Consider the following 19,852-nt stretch of genomic DNA (forward strand, 5'->3'; position numbering starts at 1 on the left):
GAGTTTCCTGAAGCGTTGAGTCTGGTTGCGGAAGGCCAACACATAGCTGAACACATCCTGGGTGTCTTACCACAGGACTTCTCCCAACCTTCCTTCACCAGACTCAGAGGTCCTCTCACAGGGTGACCATACAGGAGTTCAAAGGGACTGAACCTTAAGGACTTCCGAGGTACCTCCCTGTAAGCAAACAACAGGCATGGCAAAAATACATCCCACTTCCGTCTAATGGGCTCCGCAAGGCCCATTATCATGCCTTTTAGGGTTCGGTTGAATCTCTCAAGCAACCCATTTCCTTGAGGATGGTAAGGAGTGGTGAACTTTTAAGTTACCCCACACCCCTCCACAAAGACTTCGTGTACTTTGAGATGAAGTTGGTACCCCGGTCAGAACCCACCTCTCTGGGAAACACCACATGGAAAAAGATCCCCATCACTGCACGGTCCACCACGGGGGCTGTGATTGTCTGGAGAGGGACAGCTTCCGGGTACCTGGTGGCATGGTCCACGAAGACCAAGATGAACTTGTTGCCTAAGGCTGCCTTGGGTTCCAGAGGCCCCACAATGTCGATGCCCACCCGCTCGAAAGGGGTGCTCACCACGGGAAAGGGTTGGAGGGGAGCCTTACACTTCCCTACACTTTTGCCACTTGCCTGGCAACTCTGGCAAGTCCTACAATGTGTACCAACGTGCGTCTTCATTTGGGGCCAGTAAAAGTGGGTGACAAGCCTCTGGTAGGTCTTGTCATGCCCCAAATGTCCTGCGAGAGGCACGTCATGAGCCAGACCCAGTAGGATGGCCCTGAAGTGCTTGAGTACCACCAGCACACAGGCTGCACTGGGTTCAGCGACCTTGGGCTCACTATAGTAACCCATCCTCCCAGTAAATGAGATGATTCTTGAACTCGCCACCTGCTGCCTGGTCTGTGGCCTGTTTCCACATACCAATAGGTGAAGGGCATTCTCTCTGCGCCTTGCAGAACTCCTCCCTGGAGGGACCTCCTTCCTGCTGCCAATGGATCAGCTCAGTCAGGTCTCCCAGTTCGGCTACCTGTTCCCCTGTAGGTTCCACGGCACCCCCCTCAGGTTCTGCTTCCTCCTGGACCATGGGAACGGCTGGGGCTAGTTTCCCACGCCCCCTGTTCCTTCTCTTCCTGGCAGGCACCTGGGCCACTGTTTCAGGCTCCAGGTCAACTTGGTTACCCCTACTGGCTGCCATTGACCGAGTGGTCATACAAAATCACTCAGGCAGACCCAACATCTCCAAATGAGCCTGGCGTTCCACCTCCCTCCATGGGGAATTCTCCAGGTCATTTCTTAGCAGACAGTCTACAGTCATGGATGGACTAACAACGACCCTCAAGGAACCTGAGACCCCCCACTCAAAGGGAATTTGCGCTACTTTGGAGAGGCACACGGAGTTGTCTGCTACAACTACAGGGTGAAGTCCATTGGGAATGACCTGCTCCTCAGACACCCAATGACACCTCACGGATGTCACGCTGGCTCCTGTGTCTCTCAGAGCCTCCACTCTTCTCCCATTGATGGTCACCCACCGCATGTATTTTTTAGTGTTCCCAGGCAGGTAGATCTCCTGGACCATCTCTCTGTCTCCTAAAGAGACCAGGGTCATGACTGCTTGCTCCTCTCCCTCACTGGAACCTAATTCATCTCCCAAAGCTACACTCACTAAACCCGGTGACTGAGCCCCAGAGTGTGCTAGGGACTTCTTGGGGCACTCAGGGGCAATGTGGCCCTTCTCACCACAGTGGTAACACCTGGGGGACCCTGATAGTTACGCCCTCCCTTAGGGGGCTGCAACATCTTAGGCTGGGGGGCTGGGACTCCTTTCCCTCGAAAGTGTTTTGGGGCCCTTTAGAGAACTCCTTTTGATTACCTCTGCCCCCCACTCTGCTGCTGAGGACCCTGCCCACCTTTGACTGTGGTACCCACAATCCTTCTGTGGATGCTGGTGCTGGTCCAGCAGTCCGCCTCCTCAGCAAGCTCACTGGGATCAGTTAATTTACTGTCCAAAAGATGCTGGCGCAGCTCTGGAACACATAGACTGCTCAAGTGCTCCCAACTAATTAGATGGCACAACCCCTCATAATCAGTAACTTTGCTGCCCTTCATCAAACCTTCCAGTGCACGTGTGTACACTCTCACATATTCAACCTAAGTTTCTGAATCATTCTTCTTTGAGTTCCTGAACCTCACTCTGTACAATTCTGGGGGGAGCCCATACTTGAGGCATGAAGCCTCCTTCATCTTGGCATAAGTCAGGGCACCCTCCTTCTCTAATGGTGTTAAAACCGCCGTCCCAGACATCTCAAAATGTTTCCACAGGCCCGCCCCCCCAGTTCTTTTCAGGCTCCTCATGCATCTTCAAAGCAAGTTCATATGATTCAAACCATGCATAAATATCCTCTCCTTTCTGGAAATTCTGCACTATATCCTTGGGTATGTACACCTTACCCCCTTGCACTGGCTGTGCGCTGCCATCATTTGAACTGGACTCCAACTGTTTGGCTGTAATGTCCAGTTCCCTCATTATCACCTCATGAGCCAAAAGCATTTTCCTTTCTTTCAAGGCACTAGCCCTCTCCTCTGCCTTGCTCTGGATTTCTTTCTCCATTTCCAATTGCTTCATCTTGAGCCTCATGACTTCCAGCTCATGTTCTCTGATCTTTTGGTTCTCTTCCCACTCTTCCCCGGAGAGACTCCCCGCGAAATGTACGCGGACAGCCCTGGAGGCTGCTCTTGGCACATTCAAATCCTGTGACCCTAACCCATTTCCTTGCTCATCCTCATCCACATTTGTCTCATCTCCTTCTTCCGCCCCTTTGGCCTCCCACCAGGCTTTTAAGGCCTTCTGTAGCTCATCCTTCTTAGTGCTACTCCTTATGGGACATCCCAAATCCTTGCAAAATTGTTTGAGTTGATCTACTTTGTAGGAATTCAAATCCTCAATGTAAAACTCCAATTCTGCCTTCTCACTTGCTGCTTTACCATTTTTAGACATGATGCGTGGATGACTCAAGGATCAGATCAAAAATAGAACCAAAAATAAAAAACCATGGGGTATATTCACAAGAACGTGTGATAACTACCGCAAGAGTAGCGTAACTCAACTTTCAATATCGCAGCCCATCGCGGGAAAATAACCCTGTGTCAATGTGGAATTCACAACAAGGTGGTACCATGCAATAGTCTGCTGACACCATGGACAATGTCCGCGACACAACCACCCCGACGGAGATACACACACAAACCACAACACCAGAAAACCTGCGATAAGCCCCGCCAGGACTGCAAAACATACGGCAGGCGGGAATAAGCACAACAAAATCCGGAAAAAGTAAGACAGACCCAACAGAAAACAACAGCCAACCACAATGGAGGCAAGCCAAGCCATCAGACAACCCCACCAAGCCCATCGGCAACAAAATATTGTACATGGCAGGCCAACTTGGACAAGATGAATGCAGCCTGAGAGATCGGAGGAGGACAATGGCAGAAAACCAGAACTCCTGCAATGACGCGAAAGGCACAAACAAGCAGAAACACGCCGACAACAAGAAGGCAGCAATGCACACCGGAGGTGGGAGACCAGCACCACACCAGGAGCCGGATGACATGGAAGAAATGGTCTCTGCCACATCAGTCTGGAGACCGTGGCAGGACTCAGGGACCGGAAACTGCACCAAACAACAGACACAACAGCAACAGGGAGAGGAACCAGCAGGGACGGGGGGATGGGGGGAGATGGGCACAATGGCACACATGCACAACTAAGCACAGCACAAATGCAGACAAACTAAGCCCAAGAGTAACAACACCAACCAGGAGCACAAGTCACACAACCCGGCAATGTCACACCACTGAAAAAACACAGAAGTAAACACAACATCGCCTGAAAGGGAGAAGGATGAGCCAAATCAGAGCTGAAGGGACATCTCACACACAATGCAACACACACACATAGGAATCAAAGCACACCAAAATTCAAAACAATGTGGTACAAACACCAACCTGTGCACAACCAAACACAGAACACAAGTGCACTCGCCTGTGGCCGGTAAACGGCCATACCCATCTGGCACAGCACGAAACAGGGACATGATAATGCACAAGTACAAACACACAGTCCTGATGGGGTGGCAATGCACGGATGGCAGGGAGCCAGAGAGTCCATCACACACACATTGGTAAACAAATCAAGACACAATACAGTTGGAGAAAAGTGAAAGTGAGGAAACTTTATCAACAAGTGCGAGTCAGTACGGCCAAGAGAAGTGTCACGATATGCATATCAATGAAGCAGCATGTCTGAATGAGGAACGTAGGAAAGCGCCCATATCCACCTCATGGGAGTCCATCACCAACACAAGTCAATGCCAACCAGTGTTGGTTGTCCGCCTCTGGATCATGAGTCCAGGCCAATGCAGCCATTTTCGCTGTTGTTTTGGGACATGTGACCAGATTCCAACATGCAACAAGGCGTCGGAACACGTGCAATGGGTCACATCCAGTCGCGGCTGCAGGTACCTTGTCACTCGTCCATGAACGCTAGTGCAGCTGCATAGGTCAACATCTGCAATGAGCGATTGTCATCCACCACATCTGACATGTCGTCGACATAATCCTTCAGCTGACCCGGACAGATGTGCTGACTTCAACCACTAGACCCAATGTGCAGCAAAGCCCAATCGGGTAGTGGCTTAATGTGCTCACTGCACACGACGACTCGTGCAATCGCCCAGGTTCAGTATCCAGCCTGCATGCCAAACATCTATGCATGCCATAAGGGGGCATCCTGGTGACACTCCGGGTCATGGGCCAACAGGGGGCGCACACACACGTCGAAATCTAGGTCACCTACCGCTACGTTGGAGAGGCATACATCCATGGACCATTCGTATATGCACGAGCGACAATGCAACACAGGCTGCATGCAGGTGACGTGCGCAAGGTGGAAGCTCAGCCGGTAACTGATCCGCAGCACTGCCAATGGCAGTGCCCCCAGTACATGCAGCAGACATGCACAGTACAGCTCCACGTGACTGGAGTAGAGTATGTGTCCGGGAAGGTCTGCCATTGCGTCAGTGGCTCTGCTTGAAGCAGCACTGGCCTGCCCTGAGACTGTCCTGTGGATGAAATGGCATAGTTTGCTGCAATGAGCAGTATCTGTGTGCAACGGGTGCAGGCCTTGGGTGGGGTGAGAGTACGCGTGAAGGCCATATCATGTATGCAAACTACGACCATGGACTACTGCGTGTGGGATGTGTACATGTTGGTCTCACACTGGGCAATGCGTAGTGTGGGAGTCGCAAGCAAATGCTATCGTACCTGTCAGGGGGTGCTGGGCACATGCAAGTTCCTGCTCGGAGCTGCAGATGTGCTACTGCCTGATTGTACAGACAAAGGACCTTTCATCCCTACAGTAACTTCACCAGCTGCATAAATACAGGAGACATACAGAGGCCGGTCATGGATGTGGTGGTACGTCTGCGACCCTGGGAATCATGGATGACATGCCCAGCACAATGCACATGTTGCCACACAGCTGTGCCTCCCTGCTACGGGCACCCACACTTGTGTGCGCAGCAGTTGCTTCACATACACTCCTACAGGACACCATTCTAATGCCTGTCCGTGCATGTCCAGCGCCATGCCAACGACACCGCGAATCTGGCCTGCGAAGGTGTGCCCCCACCTGGGTATAGGCCAATGGTCCAGACAGGGCAGACACAGGTGTCCAGCCCATGGCTGGCTAGGATCGCGCTGTGAATGAGGCGAGGCAGCAGACTCATGCATCCGCTAGACTGATACACATCACACCTGGCATGCATGTGCCAAGACCCCGAGCGTCCTAGCGCTCCTACATGTCCCCGTAACTGCGGGCCCACCCTCCTGGTACATGCCACATTTCAACATCGTGTGCCACTGCTGCATATCATCGAAATGTAGCTGGGATCTATCATGCCCTGCAGATCTCCATCATGGCATTGCCGCCACAAGGCATGGTGCTGATGAATGCTGCTGCCCCCACACTATCCACATCTCTGCCCCCTGGTGTGTCAGTGCCTCCCAGTGTGGCAGGCGTATCCACTCAGGCACCTGATGTGTCAGTGCCGCAGCCGGTACTGCAACACCCACAGGTGGGGCAGGGCACACATCCGGGGACGAGAACGTGGATGGGATTGTGATCCGAAAGAGGCGCTAGCATTTATTTCTGCCACCTGGCCTGTTTCTACTTGTTCTTGCACATGGCCTCATGAGCTTCCACTGAACCCCGATACACTCCGATGCATCCACATTGGACAGCGACATGGACTGCCACATCCTGTTTGACGACCAATGACACGGCAGACAGACTGCGGACTGTACCCTTCCTCTTCCGCAGTACATGTCATCCCCAGATAGACTCTGGCTGGCCCTCCACGGGCCCATATTGTGTAGTGTGCTCGGCATTGCCCTGTACCACTCCAGCTGCATAACTGCACTGTATGTGCAAATAAACATCCAGTGACGCACTGCTGTGTCATATCTTACATCATTCAGGTATGGATGTGTGGTTGAATGTGGGGACAGTGCCTTCCCTTGCGTCAATGACTTTTATCCTGTGGGATGCCAGTCAGAGGGTGAGACATTGCATTTTGTGTACCAGGTCCCGTGGACACTACAACAGGGACACACGCATGAGTCAACTCTGGACATGGACTGGACCACGGCCAGAGCCCACGAGTCATTGTTGCAGGCCCTGCGCTGGTCCGACGTATGGCAGGACAGACCACTCCACTAACGCTCCGAGGGGGTGTCCTCATTGCTACCCATCACCGGCGTACTCGCTGGTGGTGTGCAGGTCACTGATCTAGTTGTCAGCATGTCACAGCCACTCCCTGAGGGCAGGTTTTCACACACACCACACCCATCCGGCACAGGCGTCACAGGCCATGTGACTCCGCCAACATAAGGGGCCGGCAACATCACATTCCCCTCTTCCGGTGGTGACTGGATGACGGCTGCTCCAAGCTTCTCATTCATAAAGGGCCCATGAGTTGTTGCGCACAGGGTTGGTGGCATCTGAGGCCGGGCGGGCGGCACGGGCCTACCGCCACATGACACAAACTGGGGTTGCACAGGGTTAGTGGCATCCGAGGCCTTGTGAACGGCACAGGCACCCCGCCACAGGATGGTGACTTTGGGGGCACTGAGTCAGTGGCACCTTAAGCTGCTGAGCGGGTGTGCAGCCTGCGATGATGCCCTGTCCCGGTGGTCCAGACAGCTCAGTTTTAGTGTGCCCTGCTGGACCGCAGTGTAGGCCAGAGCCAGCGGGCAGTGCAGGCCTACCGCCACGTGGCTTCGCTGCCTGGATCCCAGAGTTAATGGCACCCATTGGGCTGAGCGGGTGTTTAGCCTGCGATGATGCCGGGTGCACTGGTATGTCCTATGCCATGGAGTAATCAAGACACAGCACCAAACGTGAGACCTGGTGGCCTGCGGAGTGGGGCTGCATGGTGTGGAGGGTGCCATGTCCGTGGGCCCCGGTCTTATGGCTTGCAGCAGCACATGGTGGGACCTCCTGTCTACACGCCAGTGGCGGAAGGTGAGCAGTGAGGCCTGGATGTGCATGGGTGGGTATGCTCTGATGGGCAGCGGGAGGATCTGGGGTGTCTCTGCCTGGGTGTGCATGGGCAGGCATGCTCCGATGGGCGGCGAGAGGGGCTGGGGTGCCTCTGACTGGGTGTGCATGGACGGGCAGGCGATGTTGTCTTGTGCAAGTGTGTGTACTGTGCCAATCATGTATCTGGTTTCAGATGAAGGCTCTGTCTCAGATGTGTGACCTGGTGTACTTCTATACATACCGGCAAGTGGTTGGAGACACACCGGTGGCAGCAGGTGAGCAGTGTGGCCTGGGTGCGCAGGGGCAGCACTCTCTCTCTATCTCCCTCTCTTCTCTCTCTCTCTCTCTCTCTCTCTCTCTCTCTCTCTCTCTCTCTCTCTCTCTCGCTCTCTCTATCTTCTTTTCTCTCTCTCTCTCTCCCCCCTCTTCTTCTCTCTCTCCTTGGCTCTCTCTGTCCTTTGATGTGCGCAGGACACACCTTCTCATCATGTGTTTTGTCTTGCAGGCTAGAACCTACGGATTGTCCCGAGGGGAGCGGCCATGTGTCTTCATTGCATTTCAGTGTTAATTTTAATAAAGTTTCATTTGTTGCTTTGAAAGTGAATGTGTGCTGCTCATTTCTGTGTTGGCACATGCCTGTCACCAGTTGTGATTGTGCGACGTCAGACGGATTATTTTGTACATGTTTAGGTGTAGCTGATGTGGCATGTCTTTGGTCGGGATGGTGCCAGGGAGGGGTGGTCCTGGGGGTGGTGGCTGTGGGTGTTGTTGCCCTCTTGGGTGTCCGGGCTGCATGATGGGTGGCTCCATGGCATCTGTTGCCCTTCTGATGAGGCCCTGGGCTGTGCTCCCTTTTGTGGTGCAGGCTGCCATCAGGCCAGACAAGGTGTCGATTTTCTGGTGCTATCACGCCTTATCGCTTGTTTTGTGTTTTTAGCACAGATCTGGTTGGTCGTTGTGAATGTTGAGGTGTGATGTCATCGCGGCTTTTGGCACGGGAACGCCCACTCTGCATCTCATTAGCGATAGTTGCGGGGGGCCTCTGTGGCAATGTTTTTTGCGGCTGCTATCGCGAGTAAACTGGTGCTGTGGGCTGTTAGCACCAGCTTGTGAATGGGGAGGTAAATTTATCACATCTTTGGCTGTGATAAAGTGCTGATTATTCGGTGATAGCTCCTTGCGCATATGCCCAAGTGTGTGGTTGCGTAGTAGTCTGCGCTAATCTACTGATGTACACCAATCACTGGGGGTCAAGTACAATTACAAGTTCAAATCCTCACAGCTGACCACCAATGTTAGATCTGGGGGTCTCTAGTTGGCAGAGGCAGGTACCTTTGACCAAATAGGGACCCTTGCTTTTAGTCAGGGTAAGGGGGATACACATTTTAGATAACCCCTGCTCAGCCCCTTGGTAGCTTGGCACGAGCAGACAGGCTTATCCCAAAGGCAATGTGTAAAGTATTTGTACCAACACTCACAGTAACACAGTGAAAACACCACGAATGGACACCACACCAGTTTAGAAAAATAAAATATCTTTATCTAAACTAAACAAGACCAAAACGACAAAAATCCAGCATACAGAAACTCAGTAGAATGTCTTTAAAAAGGTTGTTGAAAGAATAAACTTGTAGATGATCAAATGCAACAAGTTCTCAAAGTACCTGGGATGCGTCGCTCAAAACAACCAAAAGGGGCGCAGAGAAGGCGATGCGTCGGTTCTTCCTGCGCTTCGGTTCCGATGCGAAAAGATGGCGCCTTGATACGTTGCGACGATCCAGTGAGAATACGTCAAAAAGGCGTCTTTGAGCGATGCGACAACGTGAAGACGATGCGTGCACGCCCGACGGCTGTGCGGCGAACTCGGTGATTTTCTAAGCCGCAACAAGCCCTGCGACATGCTTCTCCAGGGATGCAACAACACCCTCGGTGACGGCAACACGCTTCTCCGGTGTTGCATCAACAATCAGCGGTGGCACGCTTCCTCAGCGATGCGACGGCCCTGCGACACACTTCTCCGGTGATGCGACTGCACCCTCTGTGCGGCAGCACGCTTCTCCAGTGATGCGGCGGCAAACAGCGGGAGCGGCGACACGCTTCCTCGATGATGCGACAGCAGCTGCTGCGGCGGCATCACGCTTCTCTCTCTTTGCATCACGCTTCCAGTTCCCAACAGCAAAAAGGCCTCACAAACAGTTACAGGCCCTCCTGGCAGACTGGAACTCCCAGCAAGGAAGTTCAGGGAGGTGGGGTTGAAGTCCTTTTGTGCCTGGAACTTCAGAAACAGAAGGCCAGCTCTTCTCAGGCCCTTGGAGACTTTTCTTCAGAGGGACACAGCACACCGCAAAGTCCTTCTTCAAGCAAGGTACACAGCACACAGCAAAGTCCTTTAGATCTCTCCTTAGTAGAAACAGCAAACTGCAGGCCAAACCCAGACACACAGCAAGGGCAGTCCTTCTCCTCCATCTCTTCAACTGATCTTCTTTGGCAGGAAATTTCCTCATGATCATGAAGTAGTCTAACTTTCAGGGGTTTCAGCTCTAGTATTTATACCCCAAAAGTCTTTGTTCTCCATGTGTGAGGGGTCCTGGACCCAGTTCAAACCAGTTCTGGGGGCACCCTGCCAGTGCACATCTTCTTCCTTTGTGAGTGTGGGTCAGGACCATTAGACACACCGCAGGGGGTGGAGCCAGCATTGTGGAAGGCAGGTACAGCCCTATTCAGGCCCAGGTGCTACTCCTCCCACCACACCAAATGCAGATAGGTCTATTCAGCCTAGTGCTGACTCACCCAGACTCCTGGAGCCACCCCCAGCCCCTGTCACTCTCAAACCAAACAGTCAATCCACAAGCAGGCAGAGGCACACAGAAAGGTTGAACAAGAAAATGGCCACTTTCTAAAAGTGCTATTTTCAAACACTGAATTTAAAAACCATCCATCCTAAAAGATGTGTTATTAAATTCTGAGTTCAGGGATACCAGATTCCAAATTTCTCTCTTGCTCCTATGGGAAGATATGCAGGTAAACATGTTACACAACATTCCCCATTCTGTCCTATGGGCAAGATAGCCTTTCGATAGTGAAAAACTAAATTGGCAGTATTTCTCTATCAGGACATGTTACCCACACTAGTACATGCCCTACCTTTCACATACACTGCACCCCGCCCAGGGGGGTACCTTGGGCCTACCATAGGGGTGTCCAATGGGTAAGAAAAGGGAAGGGTCAGGCCTGGCAAGTGTATACACTGGCCAGGGCAACATGGCAGTTAAGCAACTGCGCACAGGCACTGCAGTGGCAGGCCTGAGACACCATCTTAGGGCTACTCCTGTGGGTGACACAATCAGTACTGCAGGCCCACTAGTAGCATTTGAATCACTAGCCCTGGCACACTCAGTGCAGTTTACTAGGGACCTACTGGTAAAACAAATATGCCAATCATTGATAATCAATCACAATAACAATTTAACCAGGGAGCACTTGCACTTTGGCACTGATCAGCAGTGGCAAAGTGCCCAAAGCATCTAAACCAGCAAAAACTAATTCCAGCACAGTGTCAAAAATACAGAAGGTAGAGGCAAAAAGTCAGGGGAAACCACGTCAAGGGTGCAAGGTCTAATAATAATGCAACAATTACATAATTACCTAAAATCATTGCAATCACACAAATCTACATACAAGTTAAAAGCAGGTGGAATCAAGAACACGTGCATCAATGATTGCATACTATATTTTAAAAAGTAATGAGTGCAGCTAGTGTTTCTGTGCTTCCTATCTATCTTGCATCTGCCGCCCGAGAGTAAAAATAAATCTAGCTTATAAGACCTCCTTGTCCATCCCGACAGTCATACGAATATATAAAAAGTGCTTTGACTTTACCGTGACATATCCACCCCTCCCCGCTAAAAGCAAACCCTGATGGTAGGTCCAATGCCTGGACTTCAGACTGCTGCTGGCCATTGCCCTGAAGGTGCACTTGTAGATGGCTTCTCACCTAATAGGTCCTAAGAGTTCAATATTTTTCATCATATATATATTTATTTTTCTTGTTAATGCCACCAAGTTCCAGGTTTCACATCCTTCCTGTTTCCTAGCACCTGTCAGAGCCAATTTTCTTATTCAGTCCAATTTTTGGACCACTTTCATGTAGTTTCCGACCATCTAACCAGGTCCTAACCTCTTGCCATAGGAACATTGGCTTTAAGTGCTTTCAACGTTGTTGTAGTAAAACAGGGCAGCAACATACAAGGTGTGACAGGGACTCTGCTCTACATTTGCACAGCCAGCATTTGATTACCTGCTGTAGGTATTTTCATCCTGAGTTGAGTTCCTTGATTGGAAGTTGTGCAATTCTGGCACTGTGGATGTCTTTCAGGCATTTCTTGCCCAATGCATTATTCAAATATTGCTGCACAAAGTTTGCTTCGTAGGAGGAAGTCAGGCATGTTAATTCTCCCTCTTCTTTCTGTCTGGCTATGTCCTCCGCCCTCGACAGCTGAAAGACTTGTTTAATTAGAGCTTTTGTTAATTGCCAAGTAACTCACCTCTTTCAGCGACAAATTTGCTATTGCTAAGTTCAGTTTGGACACTCCCACTTCCATGCAACTGTTCCAGGGGTTTGATCCCCCTTTAAAAATCGCTTTAAGCATTTCTTTTAGAGATCCTGTGTGTACTTTGACTATCTGGGAGTAATATTTGCAAGGATGCTCATGCGTTCAAACTTTTGTTGAACCAGTCCAAACTCCAACAGGGTCAAATGGTATTTTGGTAACTTAAAGACACTTTTCTAGCCCTGGCACTGTGCTTTTTCCAGTGCAGACTCCATCTGCCCTGCGAAAGCTTGCTGAGCGTATCCGTCAAAAACAAACAACTTACATTTGATTACTCTTCTAATTGATATTGTTGTGGGGCTGCATAGTTTCTCCTGTAATTTGCATAGTGTGTATGTGGTCACTTGTGTTTTGGCTTTCATCTTGAGCTGAAGTGCCTTTGCTTTCCCCATGTCGCATAACCATGCACCTAAATAATAGTAGGTTCTTACTGTTCCTATCATCTGGTTTCCGAGCATCCATCTAAGAAGAGTTTTTCCTATGTGTTGCCCAAAGACTACGGGCCCGATTCACAGAACAAACTTAAGACAAAATCCTAAACTTAGTACCATTTTGGTATTCACAGAATGCACTTACTACTTCTGGTATTCACAGAATGAACTTACTACTTTTGCGATTCACAGAATAAACGTACTACTTTTGCTATTCACAGAATGGATTTACGACTACTAACTTTACGTCCGCACTTGGGCCGGAAATTCCGGCCCGGAGGCGGAGCTTCCGGCCCGGAGGCGGGGCTTCCGGGCCAGAGGCGGAGCTTCCGGGCCGGAGGTGGGGATTCCGGCCAGTGGCGGAGATTTAGCCATGGCCAAAATCTCCACCTCTGGGCCGGAAGCTCCGCCTCCGGCCCGGAAGCCCCGCCTCCGGGTCGGAAGCTCCGCCTCTGGGCCAGAAGCTCCGCCTCCAGGCCGGAATTTCCGGCCCGAGTGCGGACGTAAAGTTAGTAGTCATAAATCCATTCTGTGAATAGCAAAAGTAGTAAGTTTATTCTGTGAATCGCAAAAGTAGTAAGTTCATTCTGTGAATACCAGAAGTAGTAAGTGCATTCTGTGAATACCAAAATGGTACTAAGTTTAGGATTTTGTCTTAAGTTTGTTCTGTGAATCGGGCCCTACGACTTTTGTCTTACTTCCATTAGCTGCTAAATCATTGGCCTCATTATATGAGTTCAGGGAGGCCAGAACTCTCTATAAGCCTACTTTGATATGATCGAAGATTACCAGGTCGTCTGCATACTTGGGTAGGTGCAATTTATAAGCCCTTATTATAGGGGTATCCAGTGTAGCTCATTGAAGAGCTTTACTTATATCTGCTGTGTAATGGTTAAAAAGCATCGGGCTAGGACACAGCCCTGTTTTAGGCCTCGATCCGTGTGCAGCCTTTTGGAGACCAGTCAGATTTATCCTCACCCAGGTGTTACTGTATAGTGAGATAATAGCCTTCAGAAGTTTATCTGGGAATTTCCAGCTCTTCAATTTTTTCCACTGCTTGTTCTGGAGACACCATCAAATGCTGTTGAATAGTCCACAAAGCAGGTGAATACTGGCAAGTTGTTTTTGGTGTTCGCCTGCTAGACCAAATATAATAATGCTACTATGTTATCAATTATTGAACCACCCTTTCGAAACCCTGTTTGGTAGAATGGCAGAAAGTAATTTTCATTGATCCTGTCATTTAACTCATTTAAAAGAGTGCTGGCATATGCTTTCCCTTCTATGTCCAACAGGAATATTAGCCTGTCTTTTTTTGGATCCATCTTGTCACCTTTCTTGTATATCGATTGCAACATGGAGCCTCGCCAGGAATCTGGTACATCAGCTTTTACCCTGTATTCCATATACAGACTAGACATTGTCTCTGTCCAATATGTCGAGCCTTCTTTGAACATGCCACCTGAGAGGCGATTGGTCCCTGGTGCCCTATCTCTTTTTATCTTTTTTGCAGTTATTTCAATAATGTGCTGTTCCTGTGCCTTACCGTCTTCTATCTTTGGGGGCCCGTTGCCTCCCGATATGCTATCTGCCAACAGGGACACCCTGGTCCATTGCCACAATGCACTTGGATCATTTAAATATATATTTGCTACATGCACTTGCCATGCTTTCCCCGGTACTGTAATCCATTGATCTTTTTGTTCTCTAGTTTGGCTATATAATCCCAGAATTGCTTCTGTTTGTTATTTTTGCATAGCTCATGTATCTTAATCCATTAGTCTTCTATGTGCCTTTGTTTTAATTTCCAGGTGAGATGTTTTTGCTCTCGATTGGGTTGTTTGAACGCCATCTCGGTGGCTTGTGTCCTAATTTTTGGGGGGATCCTTTTTGCCTGCCTTAGGGTTTGAATGCTATCCATTAGCCCGCTATTATGTTTTTACATGCTCCTGGTTTTCCAGTTCCTCTTATGTATTGGTGTCTGGGTGCCTCTTCAGAGAGCAGTGCGCAGGTCTGCTATCCAGGTTCCTCAATCTTGTATAGACAGGATGGGATTTTCTTTTTCTGCCCATTTCCCTTCTCCAATATCCATTTCTCTAATGTTGGAAGGGGCGATCTCAGGGGGGTTACAGAACACGTTCCTGACCACCCCGTGACCCACATCTCCCAGAATCAGGCCGAGCACCGGCGGGGAGACCCTTCCAGGAAGGGGTCTCGTACTTTAGGATCGCACTCGCTGAGCTGGCACTACTTGACAAAGGGACACCACACAGTAGGGTTCAATAAACGGAGATCTTTAGCTAAGATTCTTTGGATCTTTATGATCCGCAAGGTAGTCTTTGGTCAATACAACAAGCTTGGTAATTCCTTGACAAAGGGGTTTGGGGTAGCGGGACAGTTCTAGGTTCAGAGTCAATGCCGAGTATCCTTAGCACAGCTCTCAATCCTCGAGCCGGGGGACACGGTACAGGCTTGGGTCCAGCCGGACCAGGGTATTCTCGAGCCGTGACCACGTCCGCAGGGCTCCGGTAGGAAGGAACTGTCAATAGGGAGATCTTCGGGGAGCCGCGATTCACTCGGCAGGCTCAGCTGATCTTATAGTTGGGGGGAGCCGCGAGTCTCTCAGCGGGCTCCAATGGTCTTAGATATATTTATACAGAACAAGGGAACCCAATAGGTAGTTGAGGACCTTGGGTAATTGTTAATTTGAAGCAAACAGTGGTCCTCAATTTAAGGAATGAGGGGGATGAATATAGCACAGAATCGGAACTATATTTAGGAATGTCCAGCCGGACATCCAATTTAATTCTTCAATGAAAAAGATAACAATAATAAACAGCAAAACAAGGGTGGGACACAGTCCTGTATCCGTTGGGGGAAGAAAACAAATACAAAGCAGACAAACATTACAGGCAAGGCAAGCGAAGCTTAATTACGAAATCCAATGTTATAAGCTTTTTTTCTACAAACAGTGCACTTTTTTCCATAATAGACTAATGTGCATGCTGTCTAGATTGGGGTCGACGACGTTTCGATCCTATTACACGGATACAAGGATCATCATCAGGACGAGACAATGAACAAGCCTGGTGTTTAGAGAAATTGCCTGAGGAAAATAATGAAGAAAAGAAGGGAGAAAAGCAAGAAAATTAAGAAATTTTAAACCTGAATAAGGCAGCGCGGGATAAATATCCGTAATAGTGTTCAGTGCACATGCCACATGTGACTTCATGCAGTTGCTAGAATGCAAACGAGTGAGCTAGTGAACTAGATGGGACGATCTGGTATCCAAGAATTGGCAGGCATTAGTTAAGCGCCAGTGGAGGAGTAATCTAGTTAGAACGTAAGGCCGTGGCGTGGCGAGGCGTAGAGTGTGTGGCCGCAATGAATATAAACAGCCGGTCTCGAAGTGTGCGCTTACCAGGGACTGTCGGCGTGGTCATGTGCCGGAATAAAAATCACGTCTGGAGGTGCCAAGAGGTCTAGAGATGCTGGCGTGTGCGGCTAAGACCGCAACAATGGCTGGGGAAGGAAGGGAGGCAATTGAGGCAGGGGAGCGAGTGAGAGGGTAGTGCCAAGGTGACGGGATGCGGACAGAACAGGTACCTGTTAAATTATGTAGACGGGCAAGGGGGATTTCTAGCTCCGGTCCGTGGTCAAAGTGAACAATCTGCGAATCCAGGGTAGACACGCAATCATAATAGAATTGCGGGTAAGAGGAATCCGTGGAAATACACTAGAAGGGAAAGTTACAGTTAACTCAAGGGATCCAAAGTGAGAAAACCAATACGGGGTGGAGGTTCAGGTGCTTACCGTAATCAAGTGGCGTCCTCAGTTGACAATGAACGAGTGACGGGGAGGGCCAAAAAAGCGCGAAGATATACATGCAACGCGTTCGTGTGGTACACTAGAGCGTGAGATTACGCCGCCATGATGGAAGAGGATAGTAAAAATAGAGGAAAGATTGACCAGAAGCGGACAGTTTGAGGGTACATAATTACTACGAAGAGACAATTTATGCAAATAAGACGAAATACAATTAATTATAAAGCGAACCAAGGCTCATCAGCAATACATCATAATTACTTGGCTGAACCCAAGGAAAGCAGTGAAACAGAACATAAGGAAATAATAAAGTGCGAACATCAAGAACTGTGAGGAGTGTAACAACGAAGCAATCACATTTCCGTTATGTTCGAGTTAAGTATTGTGTGGTGAGAGGCATCATGTGACATTTGTCATAGCAACCGGCGTTCCGATTGAATTATCTCAGGAAACAGTCTGAGAGAGAATATGGGATCAAAGTTTGATTTCCTGTGTTGGCATTGGCCAACACAGGAGCAGACTGCGCTGTAAAACCCCCAATGCTCCCCTTGTTGAACATTTTTCTGAAATGGGACACACCGAGGATGACATTAAGTGGACAATCATCAAGAGCGTCAAACTACCCCCAAGGGGCGGTGACATCGCCAAGATTCTAAATAAAGAAGAGCTGAGAATGATCATTCGTTTGAACAGCATCAAGGATGGTCTCAATCGGAATGAGGACTGGACTAATCTCATTTGAACAACAAACTTTGATCCCATATTCTCTCTCAGACTGTTTCCTGAGATAATTCAATCGGAACGCCGGTTGCTATGACAAATGTCACATGATGCCTCTCACCACACAATACTTAACTCGAACATAACGGAAATGTGATTGCTTCGTTGTTACACTCCTCACAGTTCTTGATGTTCGCACTTTATTATTTCCTTATGTTCTGTTTCACTGCTTTCCTTGGGTTCAGCCAAGTAATTATGATGTATTGCTGATGAGCCTTGGTTCGCTTTATAATTAATTGTATTTCGTCTTATTTGCATAAATTGTCTCTTCGTAGTAATTATGTACCCTCAAACTGTCCGCTTCTGGTCAATCTTTCCTCTATTTTTACTATCCTCTTCCATCATGGCGGCGTAATCTCACGCTCTAGTGTACCACACGAACGCGTTGCATGTATATCTTCGCGCTTTTTTGGCCCTCCCCGTCACTCGTTCATTGTCAACTGAGGACGCCACTTGATTACGGTAAGCACCTGAACCTCCACCCCGTATTGGTTTTCTCACTTTGGATCCCTTGAGTTAACTGTAACTTTCCCTTCTAGTGTATTTCCACGGATTCCTCTTACCCGCAATTCTATTATGATTGCGTGTCTACCCTGGATTCGCAGATTGTTCACTTTGACCACGGACCGGAGCTAGAAATCCCCCTTGCCCGTCTACATAATTTAACAGGTACCTGTTCTGTCCGCATCCCGTCACCTTGGCACTACCCTCTCACTCGCTCCCCTGCCTCAATTGCCTCCCTTCCTTCCCCAGCCATTGTTGCGGTCTTAGCCGCACACGCCAGCATCTCTAGACCTCTTGGCACCTCCAGACGTGATTTTTATTCCGGCACATGACCACGCCGACAGTCCCTGGTAAGCGCACACTTCGAGACCGGCTGTTTATATTCATTGCGGCCACACACTCTACGCCTCGCCACGCCACGGCCTTACGTTCTAACTAGATTACTCCTCCACTGGCGCTTAACTAATGCCTGCCAATTCTTGGATACCAGATCGTCCCATCTAGTTCACTAGCTCACTCGTTTGCATTCTAGCAACTGCATGAAGTCACATGTGGCATGTGCACTGAACACTATTACGGATATTTATCCCGCGCTGCCTTATTCAGGTTTAAAATTTCTTAATTTTCTTGCTTTTCTCCCTTCTTTTCTTCATTATTTTCCTCAGGCAATTTCTCTAAACACCAGGCTTGTTCATTGTCTCGTCCTGATGATGATCCTTGTATCCGTGTAATAGGATCGAAACGTCGTCGACCCCAATCTAGACAGCATGCACATTAGTCTATTATGGAAAAAAGTGCACTGTTTGTAGAAAAAAAGCTTATAACATTGGATTTCGTAATTAAGCTTCGCTTGCCTTGCCTGTAATGTTTGTCTGCTTTGTATTTGTTTTCTTCCCCCAACGGATACAGGACTGTGTCCCACCCTTGTTTTGCTGTTTATTATTGTTATCTTTTTCATTGAAGAATTAAATTGGATGTCCGGCTGGACATTCCTAAATATAGTTCCGATTCTGTGCTATATTCATCCCCCTCATTCCTTAAATTGAGGTCCAATGGTCTTAGAGTCAGGCGGAGCCACGAGTCTCTCAGCAGGCTCCGATGGTCTTAGGGTCAGGGGGAGCCGCGAGTCTCTCAGCAGGCCCCGGGGTTCGTAGTGTTCTCGGGAGCCGCGACGACGTCAGCAGGGCTCAGATGGTTTTCAAGGATCAGGTAGTGTCCTTCTTTGCAGGTTTGTCGAGCCGCGACCAGGTCCGCAGGGCTCTCTTAGTTCCAGGTCTTCTCTACCCCAGTCCCCTCAGCACCCCCTGTTATACGCCTCATTCTCTTTGAAGTCCGGCGTCGACACAGAGAGGGGTCTTGGCTACTGGGGGCGGTGTTGGGATTTCCTGCCGCTCGGCTCTTTGATCCTTTCAGGTTGACCTGGGAGGGACTCCAGACACCCAGCATGCGGGGAGCCAGCTCCCTGGGGGTCCGGAGGGCGATCGAAACCCTCTGTTGAGAGGAGGTCAGAGGTGTAACAGAGACTACTCCTCCCTGTCTTGCTTGGGGGGGGGGTTCCGTCTCCCTTGGCCGGGCATGGCGAGTTCAGGGTCTAGGTTTCGCTGGGGCCCCGGGCCGGCCATCGGGACATCGGGACATGGTGGCCAGGGGTCTTCGGTGGCTACGGGGTGGGAAGGACGGGCGGCTATAACCCGGGACCAGGGGTGGTGTATGGGTTGGGTCTGGGGGCTAGTGGTTAAGGAGGCACACGCCACAAGGCAGCGCCCCACACGCGTCCCCCCTAGCTGAATGTCGGGTAGAACTACCCATCCTCTTGGGGGTTCTCTTCGCTGAGGCGGAAGAATCGGGACAGGCCATCAGCGTTGGCGTGGTCAGTACCAGGGCAATGCTCTACGGTGAAGTCCATTCCCTGGAGGGAGATCGACCATCGCAGCAGTTTGGGGTTTTCTCCTCTCATTTGCATCAGCCACCGTAAGGGTCGGTGATCTGTTTGGACTCGGAAGTGGGTTCCGAACAAGTAAGGCCGTAGTTTCTTTAGTGCCCAGACTACTGCGAAGGCCTCTCTCTCAATGGTGCTCCA

This window comes from Triturus cristatus, chromosome 1_2 (genome assembly GCF_964204655.1).
Source record: "Triturus cristatus chromosome 1_2, aTriCri1.1, whole genome shotgun sequence".
In the NCBI taxonomy this organism is placed as follows: domain Eukaryota; kingdom Metazoa; phylum Chordata; class Amphibia; order Caudata; family Salamandridae; genus Triturus; species Triturus cristatus.